Source organism: Schistocerca piceifrons, chromosome X, assembly GCF_021461385.2.
Source record: "Schistocerca piceifrons isolate TAMUIC-IGC-003096 chromosome X, iqSchPice1.1, whole genome shotgun sequence".
Lineage (NCBI taxonomy): Eukaryota > Metazoa > Arthropoda > Insecta > Orthoptera > Acrididae > Schistocerca > Schistocerca piceifrons.
The window spans coordinates 24,403,289-24,428,825 of record NC_060149.1 but is presented as its reverse complement, the minus strand read 5'-3'; positions in this window follow the sequence as shown (position 1 = coordinate 24,428,825).

Below are 25,537 nucleotides of genomic sequence, written 5' to 3'. Positions count from 1 at the left end.
AAATGAGATCGACAGGAAGTGCAAAATGGCTAAGCAGGGATGGCTAGAAGACAAATGCAAGGAGGTAGAGGCTTATCTCAGTAGGGGTAAGATAGATACTGCCTACAGGAAAATTAAAGAGACCTTTGGAGAAAAGAGAACCACTTGTCTCAGATGGAAACCCAGTTCTAAGCAAAGAAGGGAAAGCAGAAAGGTGGAAGGAGTATATAGAGGGTCTATACAAGGGCGACGTACTTGAGGACAATATTCTGGAAATGGAAGAGAATGTAGATGAAGACGAAATGGGAGATACAATACTGCGTGAAGAGTTTGACAGAGCACTGAAAGACCTGAGTCGAAACAAGGCCCCAGGAGTAGACAACATTCCATTAGAAATACTGACAGCCTTGGGAGAACCAGTCCTGACAAAACTCTACCATCTGGTGAGCAAGATGTACGAGACAGGCGAAATACCCTCAGACTTCAAGAAGAATATAATAATTCCAATCCCAAAGAAAGCAGGTGTTGACAGATGTGAAAATTACCGAACAATCAGTTTAATAAGCCACAGCTGCAAAATACTAACGCGAATTCTTTACAGACGAATGGAAAAACTAGTAGAAGCCAACCTTGGGGAAGATCAGCTTGGATTCCGTAGAAATATTGGAACACGTGAGGCAATACTGACCCTGCGACTGATCTTAGAAGAAAGATTAAGGAAAGGCAAACCTACGTTTCTAGCATTTGTAGACTTAGAGAAAGCTTTTGACAATGTTGACTGGAATACTCTCTTTCAAATTCTAAAGTTGGCAGGGGTAAAATACAGGGAGCAAAAGGCTATTTACAATTTGTACAGAAACCACATGGCAGTTATAAGAGTCGAGGGACATGAAAGGGAAGCAGTGGTTGGGAATGGAGTGAGACAGGGTTGTAGCCTCTCCCCGATGTTAGTCAATCCGTATATTGAGCAAGCAGTAAAGGAAACAAAAGAAAAATTCGGAGTAGGTATTAAAATCCATGGAGAAGAAATAAAAACTTTGAGGTTCGCCGATGACATTGCAATTCTGTCAGAGACAGCAAAGGACTTGGAAGAGCAGCTGAACGGAATGGACAGTATCTTGAAAGGAGGGTATAAGATGAACATCAACAAAAGCAAAACAAGGATAATGGAATGTAGTCGAATAAAGTCGGGTGATGCTGAGGGAATTAGATTAGGAAATGAGACACTTAAAGTAGTAAAGGAGTTTTGCTATTTGGGGAGCAAAATAACTGATGATGGTCGAAGTAGAGAGGATATAAAATGTAGACTGGCAATGGCAAGGAAAGCGTTTCTCAAGAAGAGAAATTTGTTAACATCGAGTATAGATTTAAGCGTCAGGAAGCCGTTTCTGAAAGTATTTGTATGGAGTGTAGCCATGTATGGAAGTGAAACATGGACGATAAATAGTTTGGACAAGAAGAGAATAGAAGCTTTCGAAATGTGGTGCTACAGAAGAATGCTGAAGATTAGATGGGTTGATCACATAACTAATGAGGAGGTATTGAACAGAATTGGGGAGAAGAGGAGTTTGTGGCACAACTTGACAAGAAGAAGGGACCGGTTGGTGGGACATATTCTGAGGCATCAAGGGATAACAAATTTAGCATTGTAGGGCAGCGTGGAGGGAAAAAATCGTAGAGGGAGACCAAGAGATGAATACATTAAGCAGATTCAGAAGGATGTAGGTTGCAGTAAGTGCTGGGAGATGAAGAAGCTTGCACAGGATAGAGTAGCATGAAGAGCTGCATCAAACCAGTCTCACCAGTCTCAGGACTGAAGACCACAACAACAACAATTCTTCAATCTAGGAACTCGTCACCATAATTTCGGCTAATCCAAACAAATCGGTAATCCGAACAAGGTCCGGTCCCAATTAGTTCGGATTAACGGGACTCTACTATACTTCGTTTGCGATACTGTTTCCACTTTCTAACTGGGTTCTGTTCGTTACATTATCATTATGGTCACCACCTATTGAGCTGGACTTTTTCATGGGATGCGTCGCATGTTCCTCTCCCAAATTGCAAGAATCTACCAATTCATTTGTTCCATAATGCTATTTGTTTTATGTCTATTCCGATACAAATCACGTCGCGCCTTATTCAGTATTAACATTCAGATTGGACAATATCAACACACACAGCACACATTAACATTCCTATATTATTATTGACATTTATGCTCATTTTAGCCTATAGTCGATACCCTCAACATAAAGTTTTCGCATTCAAAATTGCAATGCTGTGGTTCAACGTTGATGTACCAATAGATTGTGGAAGAGAACCCACCAAATCATGAATTAGAACCTGGAGAATAGAATGTAGAAGGATTAGTGATTTGCACCAGCCAGTCCCAGCACTATCGTGATGCAGTGTATTGTATCATGAAGCAGTGTATTGTCTCTTATTTAGTCACCAAGATGATTGAACATAAAACACACAAAAAACTGACTTATTGATTCTAACTGCACAGGTACATCGATTTTTTAAGCCCTAAAATTATCATTACCGTTTCCCAGGGAAACCAGAGCCCTATGTTGGCATGGATTCGTCAATTTATGTAAAATCCCTTCTTTATGGAAAATTTCCCTAATCCAGAAAGCTAACAGTGTGCACGCCATTCTTTTGACACCTACCCTACAAATTAAATGTGCACAACTTCTAATGGTTAATGCCCTTTTTAAGCCCTGGGCATAGATCCTAAAGTGAGGGATTTACACAATAATTCAGTGTGACAGGGACATGTCTGACAAAAACAATTTTCATTTAAACACTCTAATTTATTCATAAAGACACAGGTGATCACAACTCTTGAGAGAGAGAGAATCAAACAAGTAACTAATGTTATCTGTATGAAAATGCTGACTAGTGATTGTGTGGGTAACAGAGTTACTCGATTGCATGATGAATTACATGCTGATAACTCAAAATGACGCTTTGAAACTCGATTTCCAAACTCGCTATTTCCTGACTGAAAACAGTGACTGAAACTGCGGTGACTGATTGAAAGTTTCATACATTCAGCACATGTACGTTGAACCTGAGGCTGGCGATCGTATATAATTCTGCAAGTGCGGAATATGCATGACCTACCTCACCGATGCTGTTCTGAATGCTCACAGCAGTTTAATTGGTGTGGGCCATTACGAACGCAGCTGTAGTGCAAGGGCTCTCGAGAATACGAGGACGCATTTCTACAACTGCGACACCATTCTTTGGCTGTCCACTGTCTTAGACGTCGTTGTGGTCAACACTGCATCTCCGCCTCCATCGACTCTTGAACCTGAGTCAAAGCTGCCTTCACCACATCTCAACCCAGAGTCCTATATTTTTGGTTCTCTCTTCGCCGCTGCTCTCCTTTTTTCCACCAAACAATGCCAGCAGCCAATAGCGAAAATACAAAACACAGCGGCCAAATTGAATGGTTTCCCTCCAGCATAGAAAGTCCCACCAAAAAGGTGCATAGGGATCAGATGCCAAACAGATAGCAAAGCTCTCTCCTACTACTAAAATGCTTCCGCTGCAGCTCTATATTCGTGACATCGCACTCCAATACATCAGTAGCGCGTTTTCGCGCCTATTTCATTTTCCTTGTATCAGAGGGTCTTTGAAATTATGAACAACGTTTCATGAGGGTACACATTATTCTTTGCAGTCTGTATTTTCTAAAGCAACCAATTGCTATCTACAAAGGTGGTCCACTGATCATGAGAGAGCTGCCACTGCCTATTGCTTGTGGGACCTCTTGACCTCTGGGCACACACTGTAGGCCGGGCGAGGTTGTAAAGGTGGACAATGGTTTGCTACCCCCTGGGATGCCTCGGAAGCCACGGTTCAAAGTGCTATTTTCTGTAGCATTTTCTGTTCATCACATCTCAACTCCAACGCAATGTGTCTTCTCACACATGCAAAAAACATTCAGAAACCAAAAGAGTCCATCATCACGTTGAAGAAGGGAACTAAACTACAAAGAGCAATGTACTACCAGTCACTGTGATCCAAGATCTTCAGTAAAACATTCCAATGCAATATCTACCATTATCATCCTCTAATTACACAACCAGTCTCAAATTAAATGAAAATGGCATGCAAAGTTGCCTGCTACATTTCACATGCCCGGCCAAGTGCGATGACTTCAGGTGAGTTGCTTTGTGTCAACTACGCCGCAGTGACCTTTGTGTAACAAATACAAAACTTCGCACTGGAGGGACTGAGGAATCACAACCCATGCACTGTCATATTCTGTATGCAACAGCAGAACATCTGACATTGCATTTAGCATGTGACAATGCACAAAAGTGTGATGTGGCAGTGGATGGGGAATTTATTTCAAACTAAATGGCCACATATGGTGCACATATTGAAAAACGACCTGAAGAGCTGGGTCAGAAACAGTTGCTTCAGCAGCACACCGAAAACTGAGGAGAAGATTTTGAAGGACTCCAAAATCTTGAGTATTGATTTGGTAACACGATTCCTCCCCTGACGCACACACATAAAAACGTGCGGCCTCCGTCTGCTACCACTTTCACTGTTCTCTAGCGCACGTTTAAAACTGTGTCTCAACACAGACAAAATCACTGTTCCCTTTTATTACTAATGGAGTATCATGTCGACTCATTTTGCAAGCTATTAGATCTACGAAATATTAAATGATTGACTTTTGCTCGACCTGTGTATTACCTATTTTTTGGATAAGACTTAATTTATTCTTTACCCAAGCAATGAATGGTTTTAGGAGGTTCGATACTTTAACAAACCCTCCCTCTTACAGTTCACTTTTCACAAGTATCACTGCCTACCTTGTACTGTATCCCTCCATCAAACAGCGAATTATTTCTCAGCTGAACGTTCTGCAGTGAAATTTACCTTAATTACCCATATAAAATAAATATTATGTGCAATAGTTTGTGGTCGCCAAGCTATAAATGAGCAAATTACTTTAATTAATCTGCTTTGTAGCTATTAATTTTGAGTTATTAGTACTGGTATTTTTCTCTAACCGTTTTGAAGAAAAATATGGCGACGATTTCAGCCAGGCGTCTTTAAAAATATTACGAAATTTTTCTGAAATTGCACTTTTTCTTAATATTCAAATTTGTAAAAAAAAGAATTTAAATTTATTTGAATTTAATTAAAATTGCAAGTTGCTTGGAAAATTACGCCTCTACCAAAGCAACCAATGCATTTAAACTGAGTTAACTATTTACATTACATTATTACGACACTGATATTTGCAAAGGCATCAATATTTTCCTTAACTTCTGTTTTTTGTTTTATGCTTTGTTGTTACTTTATAGAACTTTGACGCCAGGAACTGTTCATGCAGTAGTAAATAAATTATTGATCAGTTGAATTTCACTATAGTAAAAGTTCACCAAAAGAAAAAAAAACATATTGATGCGCTACTCCGTTACAAATGACTTTACACAAAATTAAATACAAAGTCTTGCCTGTCGTTGTGCAGTGCTATTCGTTGTTAGATGTACACTGTGGTTAAATCCAGTGTAGCACCGGTTCTTCACGACTTCCTCCATGGATATGGCGTGCTTCCAAAATAAGCCACATATTGCACCATTGCTGTTACGGCATACATTACAACCACAACCAAAAACAGCCATTTGCTCGGTAAATGTTCATACTTTACGAGACGATTTTCCACAGTGCACATAAACGATACCGCACACCTTGAGTGAATCAGAACACTTATTGCACAATATTAATGTTCACCTCCGCGACCATAAGCAACATGTCCTCTAACGTCAAGGCTCAAGCTACCTCTGCATTTCCACTAGGGTTTCAAACGTCACCAATGTACGCCACCCTTCTCGTCCAATCAGAACTCGTCCTTAGCTTCTCTACACTTTTGATTCTAATTCTGTCAATTTTTAAATGCTTGGAGTAGCTCATCTGTCATTAATTCAATAATAACATAAATTATTCTTTTATTTTACAAAATATTTTCTGTTTACCATTCAAGAATCAAACTTCTTATACTCGACTCGAAATTAACGAAGACAAACCCAATCAGTCTCGCTACTACCCGATCTTTCTTACATAGCAATACTCGCAAAAGTGTTTACAAATTTATTACAGCATCACAAGTATATAGTTGTTCTGTTATAAAGTCGGTATTCAAATCTTGTGCAGTGGGCCTGAACAACAACTTGTACTGATAATCAGACAACAACAGAGCCCAACGTTGCAATTTTTGTGCTGTCTGTGCTGGAACAGGCTTGCAATGATCGAAAAAAGCTATTGAAGGCTGATGATCTGTAATCAAATAGAGCTTCTGGCCATACAAATATTGGTGGAACCTGGTAGTACCATAGATAATGGCGAGTACCTCTTTTACAAGTTGAATGCAATTGCACTGCACTCTGTTGAGAGTTTTTGAGGCAAAGGCAATAGATCGACCAGATAAATGGATTCTGTGGGAGAGCGCCGCTCCTGTCCTGTAGGATGATGAATCTACAGCTAACACAATAGGCTTAGCTGGACCAAAATGAATTAGACAACGATGACTTAAAATTGTGCCCTATAACGGCTGAAATGTATGCAGACATTCTTGGGACCACACGAAAGGAACACCTGTGTAATGCAGCTAGCTGAGCAGAGCAACAATTTTAGCAGTGTTTGCAATAAACTTAATGTAATATGTGAGCTTCCCCATGACTGCCTGTAGCTCCTTGATGTTACAAGGCACTGGCAGATCTTTAATATCAGACAAGCGCAAATAAGCAGGATGAATAACCCGTGCATTTATGACATGTCCTAAATATTCAAGTTCTTTTTGGAAGAAGGAGCACTTTTTCTTGTTACACTATAAGCCATCTTCAGCAAGAACTTTAAACAAAGTTTCTAAGTTTGCCAAATGGTCTTCAGGCATATCACCCACGAAAACAATATAGTCCAGACAGTTTGTACACGAAGGGACTGTTGCTATAAATTTTTCCAGGAAACTTTGAAAAATAGCAAGAGCTCAAGCATTTCTGAAACGTAGTTTTTGAAACTTGAATAAATTCAGGTGAGTGTTTATTACAAAATATAGCATGGATTGATCGTTCAGTGGTAATTATAAATATGCCTCACAGAAATCAGTCTTGGAAGAGACTCTGCCCTGTCTTCAATCTGTCCATTATTTCCTCTGGTCGTGGGAGAGGAAATAAATCAACGACAGTTTGTGGGTTTACCGTTGCCATGAAATCAGCACTTCTATGCAAATCTCCTGGTGGCTTTTAGAGAATGACCAAAGGTGATACGCACTGACTTGCAGAAATGGGTTGTATCACACCACTGTCTTTCAATCATTGCAATTCCTGAGCAACCTGCTCAGGTATAACGTCGTGGACAGGCCGAGTATAATAAGACCGTGGTCATACATTGTGATTAACAGTAATGTGGGCCTCAAAATGTTTAGCCCTTAGTATTTCTGGTTCAAAACGCACACTGCGTGTATTACACAAGTCAGAAACATTAGTGTAATAGGATGGCCGGAGCAGGTGATGTGGTCGGGGTTGTAGGGCATGGTTGGGTAGAAGAAGGTCGCTGTTTTTAGCAATCTTCCTCTTTATTGTTGGCTCTTCCAATACATTTTCCAGTAGCTCAGCCCCACCACTTGTGTCGTGGTGGAGACGTGCTGATGCGTGCAGCCGGGGAATGTGACGCCGTGCTCGGTCAGTGGCTACGCAGGCGGTAGGAGGTTAGTAGCAAGAGGCCCGGCCTAGCTCACCTCGTGCAGATGCTGCGGCTCGTGACGACGCTGGGAGCTGCAGGTGCAGCAGCGGGCAACGCCCTCCGCTGGCCGGTCCTTGGGGACAGCGTCACTGATGATGACGACGTAACAGCGACCAAGCGCCCAATCGGTCAAACCGATGCCGACGCCCACCTCCGATGCCCTTAAATAGTGCAGACCGCTGCTGAATCCGCCGTTTACACGGCGCCATGTTTATTAGAATGATCTCGATGAGGTGGCTAACACAACCACGCCACACGCGGCCCGCGCCTGCGTAATTCTGCTAATGTTGCATTATGGCTGTTGATGGCTGCTGCAAACGTACACACATATTGACGCTCGTTGCAAAACTGTGTCACCTGCATAACGCGCTGGCCAGCCTTCGTCCACTGTCTGCCGTGAGGCTGGCGCATCGCACACTTAAACACACTAAATCACAATTTCGCACCATATTTCCTAAAAATAACCCCTTGTTCTCTGCAATTCCTCCCACGTACCAAAAGAATTCTTCCCCGAATACAGCCAAAAAGTCAAAACAACTACAGTTCACTTCACAAACACCACAAAGTGCGTTTGATTCATTATTTACACTGTGTTCATTCACTTCTATCCTCAGTCTAATCTTTATTCATAAACATTACTCAGTGTTCTGCTGCAGTGCCTCACAACTGTTCAGTGATTTTGGCTGGACTCTTAGGTTAAAGGTTGGAAGGGGCGGGATCTGCACTACCTTCCTCTTGAGCCGATAATACAGTTCGAAACAATTTCGCAGGGCAGATGGTAACTGAACCTGTTCGACAATGCAGCAAGTCTTGTGCAGTGAGGAACGCATGAACTTGTCTGTTAATTGCCACTAACAGTATTTCCTCTACTGTTAATTGTACGAATTTCTGCAAAATTTCCCACTTCACTGGATACGTATGCAAAGTGTAACATTCAAATTTACAATCCCTACATGTTAATGGTATTATGATATGAATTCTCAGCAGGGTACCCATCCGCGTACTGGTAAAAGTGGCCATTTTGTAGTACAGAGATAAGCGTTCATCTGTTAGTGTCGTCAGTAGCTCCAGGGATGCGGGCAATTCCAATTGAACTTTCCGTAATTCTTTCCGAAGTTGTTCCGAAGGTAACAGTACCGGGGTTAGGTGCCCGTGCATTGCATGCAACAAAGCCTCCTGTAGTTCTGTGGCTTCTATGCGTGCTTCCGTAATACTAACAGCAAGAAAACGGAGCAGCTTAGCGATTATCAGCTGTGAATCGATGTTATCCAACCAGTACTTGATTACACCCAAGTCGTGATTGGTTGTGTCCGCTGTGGCCTTAATGTGGGACATCAAGGTTGCGCCCAAAGCTTGCCATTGGTGCGTATATTATTAACTACATTTTTCACCAAACTGTCTAATTGGGTGGTGTGAAGATCTAGCATTCCCTGGTTGCTGTTCACGTTATCCTGTACCTGCCATAGCGTTTCATTAATACTTTTAATATCTTCCGCATCAGTGGTTCCAAAAACAGTTTTTAGGATACGGCCACCTGCGTCTAACCATCCTCTTTTCCTATGGACGTGCGGGATAAACCCTTCAGTTTGCCGCAACTGAGCTTGTAAGCATGCAAAAGCTGATCGTAGTTGCTGATATTCCCCCTGTGTGTCATTAAACCTTGACTGATTAGCCAACATGGAATGAAGTTCATTAAATGTAGCCTCTAATTTACAGATTTCGTCTTCAACCGCCAAAAATTTTACAGTCCACCCTTAAGGTCCATTGATGTCCGGACATAATTACATCCGCTTGTCGCGAGAACAAAATACCACTTCATACAAGATGTACCTTCAAGGCTTCAGCTAAGTTGCAACAGCAAAACAGAATAACTATGCTGAGAGATAGTGCACACCTTCCCTCTTCCCTCTTTGACACAACCCATATCGCTGGAACTGCTGGTCGTACCAGAACGTCACGCCACTTATGTTGCAGGAATTGCTGATCCATTGTTGCCCTTCTCAGGTACCACATATCCTCGTCGATTACCATCCTCAATTTCCTCCAAATCCAGGGAGAAGACCACAACTGTCACCAAATGTAACAGGAATGTGTGACGCGCAGGTTGCCTGACTGACACTACTTGTAATAGGATGACTGGAGTGCGTGATGTGGTCGGGGTTGTAGGACGTGGCTGGGTAGAAGAAGGTGGCTGTTTTTAGCAATCTTCCTCTTTATTGTTGGTTCTTCCAATACATTTTCCAGTAGCTCAGCCCCACCACTTGTGTCGTTGTGGAGACGTGCTGATGCGCGCAGCCCGGGGAACGCGACGCCGTGCTCGGTCAGTGGCTGCACAGGCGGTAGGAGGTTAGCAGCAAGAGGCCCGGCCTAGCTCGCTTCCTGCAGACGCTGCGGTTCGTGACGATGCCGGGAGTCGCCGGTGCAGAAGCGAGCAACGCCCTCCGCCAGCCGGTCCTCGGGGACAGCATCACTGATGACGACGACGTAACAGCGACCGAACGCCCAATCGGTCGAACCGATGCTGACACCCACCTTTGATGCCCTTAAATAGTGCAGACGCTGCTGAATCCGCCGGTTATGCGGCGCCGTGTTTATTAGAATGTTCTCGATGAGTTGGCTAACGCAACGACGCCACAAGCGGCCCGCGCCTGCGTAATTCTGCTAATGTTGCGTTCTGGCTGTTGATGGCTGCTGCGAACGTACACACATACTGACGCTCGTTGCAAAACTGTGTCACCTGCATAACGCGCTGGCCAGCCTTCGTCCGCCGTCTGCCGTGAGGCTGGCGCATTGCGCACTGAAACACACTAAATCACAATTTTGCACCATATTTCCTAAAAGTTACCCCTTGCCTTCTACATTAATATGGGGCACTGAAACACTGATTTGTAACACATTGTCTTGTATACAAAAGTTGAACAAACTAAACAAGTCTAAACCAAAAATATTTCCACTGTTTGTGGAACATAGTACATGAAATGAAACACTCTCTGCAACACCAAGGAAAGTTGCTGGCAAAGTGCACGTTCCAAGTACTGTTTTTTTGTGTCCGTTATAAGCAAACAAACAAGAAGTAGGCTTCTGTAGCCGCAGGCTATCTATTATTTCAAATGTGTCTTTCTTGACGAGGAAAACAGACGCCCTTGTGTCTAACTGCAACTTAACTGTCTTTTGTGCCACTCTTAATTCTTCTGTATCTCGATTACAACAGAAAATTTCCACAATGTAGAAATGTGAGCCTTCAATTGTACTGGCTGTAATGACAGAACCGACACGACATGCACTTACTAAAAGCTACTCTATAGCCATGCTCGTGAACAGTGCCTTCATTGGCTGCATTGTATGCAAATTGTTTGGAAATGACCTTGCTTACCAAACTTGAAACACTTTGCATCACAATAAGGATAAGCTACTCTATCATGATTTGAAAAACACTCTGGACAAGATTTCCTCACCTTATTCTGAAGTACACCTTGTGTACCATGTCACTTAAAAGTTTTACCTTTATGTTTACTGTTAAGCTGAGCCCTGTTTTTATTCACTTTAACATTAGCACGAAGTTTAGAATATGTTTCTTGTGCACGATGAACATGAGAAACAGATACAGCCTCAAAATCAACTTCAGTTGCGTCCACAATACTTTGAGGCTCTACAATTGACAAAACCGTTTTCAGATCCGGATCAGGCAATTTTACGACAGCAGCATGAATGTGTGTATCTGACACCTTCTGCGTGACTACATTACATGACATGACATCGCTATAGCTCAGTCCACAAGAATAGTTGAACCTACAATACCTGCTTAGCCTTCTACATTCAGCAATCCACTGTTTCAGTGACTGTTGACACTGCTTCTTTAGACGAAAAAATATAAATCTCGTTGCAGTGACATGAATCTGTGATTCATAATGTTCGTCGAGTTTGGGAACGAGTTCTCAGAAGCAATATCTTCTGGACGAGAGTCAGGAAACATTTGCTCTAGCAAGACTAGATTAATTTCTGGAGGAGGTCGAGTGGATACCACAACAGAGACAAAAACTTCGATCACTTTATTAGAACTTGAGCAACTTGGAAACAATCCATGTCCACAAGGTGACAAAATGTATTCGTTACTGTCGTTGAACTCTGTGACTCATTACTTGATGTAATTCAGAATTATAGTCTCTTCTTTCATTGTGCAATCAACTATTAACTTGCATACAGTTCTGACTTCCAATACAACTCGCACTGCTGGATCTGAAGTAAGATGATGCTGTAGTTGAAGGCGATATATGCAAAGTTGGGCTGAGGGGCGCTGTACTCCAACAAAAGTACTCATTCAGCAGCGACGTCGTATGGAACGTGTCGAGGACATGTCTATGCGGACATTCTCGTTCGTTGCTGCGTCAGGCAGCTACTGTCTTTACTTGTGGTTCAGTCATGAGGTACCTAATTTGACATATGACCTCGTACTTCGGATGTCACCATAGTTGTTTTGGTCAGTTCTCTTTCTCTTACATTTGAGATTTTAATATCTTTTGTTAGCCAGCTCTTTGCTTTTGGAGTGCCGCTTCTTATTACTTGTCTTTTTAGAGGGAAAGCAATTTCAGAGTAATCACTAAAGATACTAGAGAATTTTGTTAACTTCCCGTTTATTTGCAGAACTTCTTCCTATTTTCTCATAACAGAGGACTGAAACTTTCTATGTCACCGATAATGAACCTTCTTGCTGTTGCAGTTCTTTTATAGTTCCGGGTGTGCAGTAAATAGCTTGGGAAGGTAACAACTTGAGTTTCATGGTCACTAAGACTTGTGTTTATACCTTTTGCAATATAGCTCGTTTTCATAAATAATTGATCCAGAGAAATAGCAATACATTTTGTGATTCTTGTTGGGGTTGTTATAGTCTGTTTTAAGGTGAAAATGCCTGTGAGGTTGAACAACAGGTTTTTTTTTATTTGAAGTCCCAACTGATTTCTTATCTAGATGAAGTCCATTTAGTATATATTCAAGCTTATTTAGGAATGAGTCGAAATTTCCATCTGAGCAGCAATAAATGCATGTTGCTACTTTATTTGCATCACTGACTTCTATTGTTGTCAGCCTGAAGTCTCTTTCTTCGTTTAGATGCCAGAACTTATTTTTATTTTTATACTTTAACCCTTGTTTGATGAAAATACAGTACCTCCATTTCTGTAACTGCTCCTACAGAAATAATTTGCTTGTATGCAGCTTGTTTTAGAAAAAGAGACAATCTTGTCAGTCTGTTTATTTATTTACATTTTTTTCATGTAGGCCATCAAGCTGCTCACTTTTGCAAATGTCATTCATAGGTTGAGTAGATTAATATAGATAACACATGCATACTGTAATAGTACATACATTTATCTTGATATTCCAGTTACATTACATGCTACAACACAGGGCAAGTAGATTAGAATCCGCTGAGTGAATATAAACAGTTATTTACTGAGAAGGCTATTAACTCCCCATGGAAGTTTTCAAAGCATGCAGCAGCTTATTGAACCATATCTGCCCATTAATATAAGGACTATTGTCAGTTATTTTAAATATTGTCCTCTGCCTGAAGTAGTTACCCTTACTACTAGTATCATAATTATATATATATCACTGCAATTAATTAGTTTGTTTTTACTATTTGGAACAATAAAATGAGTTTATACAAATAGAACGAATATACCGTTAAATATTTATGTTGGACAAAGGTTTCATGACAGGACTCTCTGGACTTTAGCCCATGCATTAACCTAATAGCTCTTTTATGTAACACTATTTTATATTCAGGTGCAAGTCTGCCGTGCAACCCCACAGTTCAATAGCATAATTGAGAAATGGATAAGATGTTCCACAGTAAACAATTTTTAGTGTTTGAATTAGGACTACTTTTGCCTTCAGCTACTGTTGATTTTATCACATGCAGAGGTAATGTAGTTTACCCAATGGAGAAATTTAATGTTATCTGTGTTTGCTGATGTAATATCAAAAATATTATTTATTTAAACCTCATAAGAACCAGTTGTTTTAAATGTTTGTAACTGGGATTTACTGATGTTGATGTTTAGACCCTAGTGTAGAAAATTTGTGGTTATTTCTGTCACACTCTTATTTGCAGCTGAGTGTAATGTCTCAAAGTCTTTTTCATAAAATACAGGGGAGGTATCATCAGCATCGATTACTTTATGTGAACTGAAGGGTTGTATCACGTCACTGACATAAACCAAGAAGAGAAATAGACCAAGGATCGATCCATGCAGTACCCCTTGAATTATTGTATTTCTAGAACACTGGAAATCTATTACCTTATTATCTATTTTGCATTAAGGTTTAGTAGACAGTTTGTGATTTGTCAAGTATGTTGTCAGTAATTGCATAGATGAGTCCTTGATGTTGTAAGACTTCAATTTATTAATAAGCAACCCACTGTTGACTGAGTTGAAGACTTTGGAAAGATCTAAGAATATACCTGCTGTCTTCATACCTGGGTCTAGTAGGGTGTAGACTTTATGGAGAAATTCAGCAACTGTAATAATTATGCACCAATCTTTCCTAAAGACATGTTGTGTTTCTGTTCACAGTTTGTTCTTTGGGTCAATCCGTATGAAGTGATGCAGTGAGGGTTGCTTGACTGTTTTCAAATATTTTGATTTTTTTTACATTTGATTACCCTATAATTGAGATGTTCAAAACAGTTTTTAAAAATTTTTACCTTGCACCATTACTGAATAGCGGATATTTTCTATTTGTAGGCGCACAATCGTTTTTCAGTTTGGAAACATTAGCATTAACCTGAACATCTCTGCACTGAATTAATCCCCAACATTGCAATTCGCATTATTGTTTTTAGAAAAGCCTCCTCTACAACACTGTTTATTACTCAAAATACTCTATATTTAAAAAGGATGAATCAAAATGACCTCTAAAGTTTGGTATTGAAAATTTAGGAAATACACTTTTTAGACCAAAAAATAACAACCAAGGACTTATTTATCAGAATGTATTTTTTTCCTCTAGTTAGATACCATAAACTAATGGTAAATGTTTCCTTAATTTTTTATAAATTCTTGAAATTTGAAAAACTTTATTTTTTTGTCACGTTTTGGGCTAGTTGTCTCTTGAAGGACTGAATATAAAAATTTAATTTTAGCACATATTGTGCAACTATACAATAGCAAAGTACTGTAAAAATTTCAACATTGATATTTGACTGTGAATAAGGTATGAATTTTTCAAATGATGAAATAATTCACATTATGCTGCAATTGATCTGGTGGGTGAATTTAAATGGTTTATTGCCTCATTGTAATAAAATTTAGTCACAACCTGTATTTGGTTAACACTAACATTTAAAAGTATTATATATTTTAATAATAAAATATTAAACAATAGGAGCTTTTGTTTTAGTTCTGTGTTTAAAAAATTGCCCATTAATGTCTAGGTTTATTCCCAATTACATTGTTACAAGTTCAAAATGATAAAAGGAAAATAATAAACATGTGAAATTTCTCTATTGTTGAGAGGGCTACAGTTTTGCACATGAGTTTAGTCCTCAAGGCAAGTGTGTATAAGAGCTCAATGGACAGAGTTACAAGTCTGCTCTGGAGCCCAGTAGTCAGTGACAGGTCTGTACATTAACTGTGCACCCCCACGAAATTTGCTGAGTGTAGCATTGCTATAGTCAGCCTGTTCAGAAACTCTGTTACAGTGGATGTACATACTTCATTGAGAATGCAGAATACTTTATGTGCTTTTGTCAGCAGTGTAATTTTTTATTAACTAAAATAATTTTAAAATTAATAATAAAAAAATTTGAAAGACTGACTGGAATGCCACAAAATATTGGACATATAGTAAGTGAAGTGTGTCATGAAGCAGTTTATGGTTTAGTTTCAAAAAACTTAAAAAATGTTAATGTCTTTGATGAAGATAGACAAACTTTGTTTAAATCACAAGTAGGTTCTTCTGTATCATCAGTTTGTGAGTATAATGAGAAGAAATATATTCTGAAATATGGCCACATTTTTAGAATAAAATGTTCTGATCCACAAAAAGTTTGTAAAAATTTAGCTATTAAAGGTTTGAGGGAAATAAAACTTGAACATTTGTCCTTGTTAAGTGCAAGTAAAACAGTCTCCTGAGTGAAATTTATTATGATTCCTGGAAATTCTATGTGGCCAAATTGTTTCCAAAAATATTTATCGTGAATCCAGGAGTAGAATCATGTAACCTTGTTAATGACATTTACATTCCTAATGGGGAAGCTATTAGCAAATTGGATTCTACTTATTCTAATTTAGAGGTATCTCCTGCTTGGAAAATAAGAAAACTACATAGAAGAAAAAGAAAAGCAGCTACTGAATGCAAGGTACAACAAATTTCAGATAAAACTAGAAAAGACTTAGAATCATGCTTTAATAATTCAAATACCTACAGTATTTCTAAAAAAGAAGAAAACCTACCTCCAGAATAATCCAACACCAAATATCTGAGCTTAATTCATAAATTAAAAAGTAAGTGTTCAGTGACACCTAAAGAGGTAAAAGTTAAAATTTTAAGTTTGCTCCTTGACTGATGGCCATGAGAAAAATAGTTCATGAGTTCATCGTTTCTGATTGTTCAGTTAGACTAACCTGAAAATTAGCAAAAATTATTCTAGCAATCTTTGACAGAACCCAAAGAAATTCTGGTCGTATGTAAAGGCTTTAGTGGCACCAAAATAGTGTCCAGTCCCTAGTGAATGAGACACTAACTAAAATTGAGGGTAGCAAAGCAAAAGCTGAAATACATAAGACTGTTTTCAAGTCTTTACAAAGGAAAACCCATGAGAACTGCCATGATTAATTCCTGGTATCACTGAAAAGTTGAATGAAATAAGTATTAGTGTCAATGGTGTTGAGAAACAACTGAAATCATAAAAACTGAACAAAGTTCCAGGCCATGGTGGAATCCCTGTCAGATTCTATACTGAATTTACAGCAGAGTTAGACCCACTTCTAACTACAATCTATCATGAATTACTTGAACAAAAAACCATGCCCAGTTCTTAGAAAAAGGCACAGGTGATACTTGTCTACAAGAAGGGCAGTAGAAGTGATTCACAAAACTACCATCCAATATCCTTGACACCGATTTGTTCCAGAATCTTAGAACATAGTCTGGGCTCAAACATAATGAGATGTCTTGAACAGAATGACCTACTCAAGGCCAGCCAACAAGGATTTCGAAGACATTAGTCGCGTGAAACCCAACTAGCACTTTTCTCCCATGTCATACTGAAAGCTTTAGATCAAGGCCACCAGGTAGGTGCAGTATTTCTTGACTTACAAAAAGCATTTGACTCAGTACCACACCTATACTTACGGTCAAAAGTATGATCATATGGAGTATCAAGTGAAATTTATTACTGGAGTGAGTGCTTTTTGGTAGCAAGGATGTAGCGTATTATCTTGGATGGAGAGTCATCGTCTGATGTAGAAGTAACTCAGGGTGTACCCCAGAAAAGTGTGCTGGGACGCTTGCCATTCATATTGTGTATCAATGACTTTGTAGACAATATTAATAGTAAAATAAGGCTTTTTGCCGATGATACAGTAGTGTATCATGAAGTATTATCTGAAAGAAGCTGCACAAATATTCAATCAGATCTTGATAAAATTTCAACATGGTGTAAAGATTGGCAACTTACTCTAAATTTCCAGAAATGTAAAATTTTGCACTTCTAAAAACGAAATAATGTGGTATCCTATGACTATAATATCAAAGAGTCACTGTTGGAATCAGCCACTTGTACCAACACCGCCCGCATCTCGTGGTCGTGCGGTAGCGTTCTCGCTTCCCACACCCGGGTTCCCGGGTTCGATTCCCGGCGGGGTCGGGGATTTTCTCTGCCTCGTGATGGCTGGGTGTTGTGTGATGTCCTTAGGTTAGTTAGGTTTAAGTAGTTCTAAGTTCTAGGGGACTGATGACCATAGATGTTAAGTCCCATAGTGCTCAGAGCCATTTGAACCATTTTGTACCAACACCTGGTTGAAACGCTTTGTATGGTAGACTTTGGTTTATAGGAAGAATACTGGGGAAGTGCAATCATTCTACAAAGGAGATCGCACTCCCACAGTATTCAATCAATAAACCGAAGCCTACTATACAAAGTGTTAGAACCAGATATTCACATGAATCTATAAAGGAAATTGCCTACAAATCGCTCTTGCAACCAGTTCAAAATACTACTCAGGTGTGTGTGATCCGTATGAGATAGGACTAACAGGGTTAAGATATCCAACATATTCAGAGAAGGGCAGGATAAAAGGTCACAGGTTTGTTTAATCTGTGGAAGAGTGTCACAGGGATACTGAAACAACTGAACTGGCGTAAACTATCCCGAGAAAGTCTATTAACAAAGTTTCAAACACCGCGTTTAGATGATTATTCTACGAATATACTACAGTCCCATATGTATCGCTCACATAGGGATCAGAGGATAAGACTAGAATAATTATTGCACATAGAGAGGCATTCAAACAATCATTCTTCCGGCACTCCATACGTGAATGGATTAGAAAGAAACCCTAATAACTGGTACAATGGGACATACCTTCTGCCATGTGGCTCACTGTGGTTTTCAAAGTATAGGTATAGAGGTAGATGTTGAGGTGGAGGCATTCTACCAGTTTTAGAAAAGAAGAAAGGAGTATGTGTAAGTGAAGAAAAAATTCAAAAGCAGTTTCTTGAAGATGATGGGAACAGTAAAATGTGCGCAGGTTACAAAGATTACGAAATAGTTGTAATGTAACGAAGCAGAAACGACTAATGCTGTCAAATTTAAATGAACTTTATGCAGATTTCAATAATACTCATCCTGAATGCAAAATCTGATGGTAAAATTTTTGTAACTTTTGCCCTAAGTAACAACATGTATTTTGGGTGCGCTCCTCAGGAACACACTCCATATGTGTTTATTTATATCATCAAATTGTCGAACTGATGGCTACGGGTGGAAAACACAATGGTGTTAACTATGAAGAGTTACTAGATTTTATGGTCTGTGACACTAACAATTATGACTGCATGCTTAGTTTCTATGATGAATGTTATGGTAAAGAAACTGCTCTTGAACGTTTTAACGAATCTAAGGAGGAAATACTCAACAATGTTACCTTCAAAAAGTGAGTCACAAGCGACAGGGCTGAATTGATAAGAGTATTTAAATCTCAGGGAGAGTACTTTGAACCTTTAACTGGTAACTGAGAAAATCTCAAAATCACCATTATATTTCTAAAATACAAATTAAGTTTTTGAAGGACAAAAAATACAACTTTATGAAAATGAATGCATAGTTCTAGCTGATTTTGCAGGAAACTTTATATTTGCAGTTCAGGATGAAATACAAAGGTACCACTGGGTCAATGACCATGCAAAAGCGCATCCATTTGTTCTGTACTTCAAAAATGAGAAAGATGAAGTTTACATTTCTTCAATTTGCATTATAAGCGACTACTTGGAGCACAACACTTCAGATGCCCATGTGTTTCACATGTATGTAACAAATTACATAAAAGAAAAGTTACCCAAGGTTGAGAAGATCATATACTTTTCAGATGGAAATGGCAATAAATAAAAGAACATAAAGAATTTTTCAAATCTTTACCACCACAAAATAGATTTCAGGTACGAGGATGAATGGCATTTTCTTGCCTCTTGCCATGGTAAAAATGCATACAATGGAGTAGGAGGTACAACAAAACTTGATTTGAGTACGACAGCCTGCAAAGAGAGACCACAGACCAAATTCTTAGAATAGAGGTCTTATATACCTTTTGCAAGGACAATATTAATGGTATCACCTATTATCTCATCAAGAAAGAAGTGGTGTTTCTTCATATACAAACATTTCAAACTGGATAGCAATAAAAGGAACAAAGCAATTCCACGAATTCCTTGGCATTGCTAAAAACTTAGTTGGGTGCTATGTAACATCAGAAACAGAAATTTATGAGGATCATTGTGTCAATAAAATTACATCTCTGTCTTTAACATTGAATGACATAGTGGCATGTGTCTATGATGGACAATAGTGACTTGCACATGTTGGAATAAAAAGTTTGGAAAACAATGATGTTTTTATGCATTTTTATCACCCTGCTGGCCCAAGAACATCATTCAGGAAATCTACTAGTGACAACATTTGGATACCAATGAAAAATGTACTAAGGAAGCTTTCAGTGCTTGAACTTACCATAGCAAGTGGGAGGTCTTACTCTATATCACTAAAGCTGTCTGTTCTTAACAGTCTCCACGAGGATTAGGAAGTACTGCATCTCGAAAGTGTGTTCATTGTAAATATTTATTTTAAATTTCTCAAGACAGTTCTAGTTTGGTAATTTTTCAAGTCTTTGCATATAATTTAGTACCTTAACTTCAATAATAACTGATTACATTGTAGCCAATATTACACATGACTTAGGCAACAGCCATAAGATCTATTGTAGTACAATGTGAATTATTTCCTCATGTTCAAAAATTCATGTCTTTGTTCAGAGTCAAATATCACAGTTGAAATTTTTACAGTGCTTTGCTATCATGTAGGTGTACAAAACGTGCTAAAATCAAGATTTAATATTCAGTTCCACCAGAGATGATTATCCCCAAATTTTATAAAAAATATAGATTTTTCAAATTTCAAAATTTATAAAAAAATTAAGGAAATATTTGTCAATGCTCTTGCTCTATATAATACTAGTATTTTTTATATCTAACTAGAGAAAAAAATACACTCTGCTATATCATTCCTTGGTTTTTTAATCTACAAAGCCGATTTTCTAAATTTTCAACACCAAACTTTGGAGGTCATTCCAACTGCTTATTTTTTAATCTAGGGTAAGAAACAATGTTGTACAGGATATTTTTTTAAAAACAGTCATGTCAATTACAATGTTGTAAAATTAACTCAGCACAGAGATATTCAAATTAAAGCTAATGTCTCCAAACTTAAAAACCGTTGTGTGCTTGCAAATAAAAATGGCCACCATTCAATATGAGTGAAGGCAAAATATTTTAAAAACTGTTTTGAACTTCTCAATTGTAGGGTAATCACATATTTAAAAAAAAACATATTTAAAAATGTAATTAATTTTTACTGGATCACCTTACTTGGATTGATTTCTCTGCAAAATAAGCAGATAGCTGAGAAAGGCTAACCATTTAAAAACCTTACTCGAGATTGGGATCAATGATATTGGGCTGTAGTTTGAAACCTCTTTTCTACTCCCCTTCTTATGCACTAGTTTAACAACGCTTATTTTTAGACTACTGGAATGAGTGCTTTCTCTAATACCACAGTTTATGATGTATGTTAGTGGTTTAACAACTTCTTTTATCCATTTTTAACTACTTCATTCGACATACCATACCATGCAGTGGTGTATTTGTTCTTCAGTGTGAGGTTTGTTTTGCTTGTATCATGTTCTTTAACATCATCAAGAACAAAATTCACTGCTTGAGGTGAGTGATTCAGTACATTTCTACAGTGTGTGTTGGGTTTCCTATTGGTGATATGAAATGTTTATTAAGAAGGTTACATAATGATTTCGGTTCTTTTATAATATTACCATCCTGTATAATGCATAGTGGCTGGCTGTCCCTAGTTATAAAGGTTTTTCGATACTTATAGATCAGTTTCCAGGATGCCTTGCTTACATGTGTAGATTGTGAGATTTCATTATTGTGGACTTGTTTTCTAAGATTTGAAAGGTCAGCTTTAAAAGTTTTCTTGGCTGTGTTATATTTTTGTTTGAATATTTGCGATCTTGTTGATTTGTACAGGACATCTATGTCATGAATATTTTGCCTGAGTTTAACAAGACTGGCTGGAATTGTGAATTCGTTATTTCTTGCAATCTGACCATGTATTGTCCCTATCTATATTTTTTTAATAGGACTACAGGAATCAACGTGTCTCAGTAGGATGTTATAAAACTCATACCATTTGTTATCTGATCCTTGTAAATGGTACATTCTATCACACTTCTCCTCAGCTAGTTTAATTTTCAGAGAGTTGACGTAACTACTGCTCATAACTCGTTTCTTTTCAACAGTTTTCGGTATTATTTTAGGAGCTGTTTTTCTATATTCTATCTGTTATGCAATGTGGTCTGTGTAATGAAAGTCTGTGTTATAATACTTAACAGTGTCTTCAGCAGTTTTGTTAATTATTGCATAATCTATCCTGGTGGAACTAGAATCTGAGACCCTGGCATCCATCATAACTATGTTTCTAAGACTGGACGAAGTTAATACATCTACAAGTTTCGTGTTAGCTATGTTATTGGAGTTTGCATTGATGTTAAGGTCTCCACTTATAGCAAGGTCATTGGAACCAGTTTGTGTAGCTATGATATTGAAGCTATTGAGAAAATTTATTAATCTGTACAAGGTGGTCTGTATTTTCCTACTACTTGATGTTTCGCTATATTGAGTCCATACTCTTTTAGTTGAATTGCAATGCCACTTACTTCTAATAATCCCTCTTCACTACATTGCTCAATAAATGTAAGTTTCTTAGACCAAATATGTTCTCCCACAAAGATTGCCACACCTTCACCCTTATGCTGTTTAGTACAATAACTGTTTGCAAGTACACACTAGTTTATAATAGTTGATTTAATTACATTTTACACCACATTCAGTTAAGACTAACACTTGTGGTAAATGCTCATTTACAAATACATGTAGTGCACTGAGCTTCTTTATAAGGTACTGCACATTCAGATGTATCATACTAAGTGATGTTAGGGTTTTTTCGCTGTTTATTTATCTGTTGATGTTGTAGTGTTTGGTGAGAATTGAACCAAGAATATCTTCGCTGTTGTACTTACCTTCTATATGTGTGATTATACTGAGTGCATAGGGTTCACATACGTCTAGTCTGCAGGTTAATCACTGTTGTCATAGTTTTTTCCTCCAAAAAAGGTTTCAAGATTATAACCTAGTGCTATCTGTTCATTCTTGTTGGTGAATGGCGCACAGAGACAGCTCGTGCTGGATGTTTTCATCTCGGTTCATTTTGCTATCATCTATTAATTTTACGTAGCTTTATTTTTCACACAACTTTTGTAGCACTGAATTGTGATTTTTTATTTCCTCATTAACACAAGAGCACTGTGGAAGGTCATATCATACTAATACATTTGTTGTGATGACTTTGGTGTGCTGTAATTGTGGAAATAACTTTCTTTAACTTCTCAGTGCTGACTAGCTTTCATTTCTGTATACATCATTGGCGCCACATATACTCACAATGCAGTCACTTTTGTTGAGCTCGTTTTTTTTTCTATGCTTATTTCTTTCCACCACAGAACTGAATGTAGCTCCAGGTTTGAGCTTAGCAGACACCACATAATCAAATTCATATTTTAACGAAGGGAAACAGAGAAGCTTTTTCTGTGACTTATCAGCGAAAATTACAAGTTTTTTGTTTTTTATACACTAGAACATTTCTGTTTAGACCTTTGTTGGATATCTTGTTGTGTGTTGTTTTGACTGTGCTAATAGTTGCTTCACAGTCTGAATCTTGGGCTGAGTTCTTAGATAGCACAGGTAAAGACATACGACTTGTGTGTTCTGCTTGCTTGTGCATTTTCTTCAGTAAATCCCACTTCACTGCGATGAATGGACGCTGTAAGCTTCACTGTCGTGGGTGTTATTGGTTAAAATGTTTCTTACACGTCTGTTGCACTTCTCGCCAATTGCAAGTGATCTGGTCCCCTTTGCAGCCAATCTATGACTCCGAAGTGTAGACACTTCACTTACGTTTCTTTCACGTCTTTGCACATTGTTTTACCGCGCCATTTCTGCGTAGACCGTCCAGAATTGCTGTTAGAGATTATTAAATTTTCTGCTTGTACAATACGAGAATCACGAGTGTCCGACTTACACGGATTTATTTCGTATTTCTCGTAGAGTTTTGTCATTTACTATTGTAAGACTCTAATAATTGAAATAAACTATAGGTTTTCCTTTTTAATACTGTCGAACGTCCTCGCTGACTCACAAGTACACATTTCTTCACCATTAACCGTCGTTGCTTTCTGTTTACAATCTACACATTCCCACACACACACACAGTCGCATAGTTATCGCCACTTCTCATTCAAGGGTCGACCTTTCCGCACAGAAAATGAAATTATTGATTACACTGAATGATTACTAAGTTACTTTTAACACTTTTCACAAGAATGACACTTCATAACACTATTTTCGCGAAGCTCTAAATTCAAAACATCCGCTACTGACGCCATATTCTCTATACTCTGACTGTGATCTGTAATGCACAGAACACTAATAAGACGGAGTTCTGTGTATCTCTGTATCCAAGACTTTGTGACTGATGAACGTTTTGATGACAAACGGAAAGACTTTTGTTGCTGTAATCTGTTTGATTTCTGGTACTGGTCCTTAAATTAAAGTTTGAATTACTTAAGAGCATTTTTATTACATCACTTATCTCATTCCTGTTTGGTAGGGATCTGTCCACAAAGATCATCTGTGTGGGAGCTTGAAGTCTTCTTCTGCGTTGTTGGAATCCTAACCTTTCCTGTGACTGACGTGTACACCACTTCTGTGTAAGAAGGAGATGGCTGCTGTGTTGGTGAACGAAGAAGTGTTGACAGAACATCAAGTGTGTCTTGGAGTGGTAGTCTTTCACTGACAGCAAATAACACACCAGATTTTCCTAATAATATGTAGGTCTTGTCCTTGAGGTAAATGACTCTTGAGGCCTCACAATTAACATTTGCTTTCGTATTTGCTACTTCTAAAATATTGACCAGGTAGCATCTTTGGTTGGCGGGTCGTGCACATTCACAGCGCTCGTAAAGACAAGTGTGTAATTGAGTAATAACAATTAATTAAGGCAATATTACATCATAATTAAGTAAATAGATACCTATTGTAAGCTATCAATTGAAGGTTTCACATTTTGTGCGTATTTTCTGAAAAAAGAAAACATTTCATAGGCTGAGTTCTGGACTAGGATTTATTTACAATGACATATACTGTAAGTTACATGATTATTTCAATAAAATAAAGTCTGTGCTGTTAGTGTATTCTTATACGCTATCCATTTGATTCTCTAGTAAGTAGTGGAAGTGAAAAGCTCTGAAATAAGTGAAACGTTTATATAGTGTAGGCTCAGTTCTTAGTTTACTTTTTGTTTTGTCACATAAACAATACAGTTATATCGTTTTTGTTTCTCCAGAAGTTTTGAATTAGTATCCGAGCTTTATTAGGTTCCTCCCCATTGGAAACAAACCGTTGGCCTGAAAAATTACCAGTTCATGTCACTGATGTGAGTGTGCAAAGTGTAAAAATTGTTAGTTCACCTAAACAGGTCATTCCAAAGGATTTAAATATGCTTAATCTCATGATAGTAAATTGTCGAAGTGTCTGTAGCAGGATCCCCAAGTTACTCTCCGAAATAAACAGTTGCAATGTCAATATGGTATTAGGCACTGAAAGCTGGTTGAAACCAGACATAAACAGCAGTGAAATTTTGAACTCGGATTGGACAATGTTTAGGAAGGACAGGACTGATGCTATGGGAGGTGATGTGTTGATTGCAGTTCAAAGCTGTTTAAACGCAGGTGAGATCGATACTGGGTCGTACTGTGAAATAGTATGGATAAAGCTGTCAATCAGATAAGGATTGACCATTGTATTAGGATGTTTTTATAGACCACCAGCATCCACAACAAATGTTGCAGAATGTTTCAAGGAAAGTCTTGAGTACATA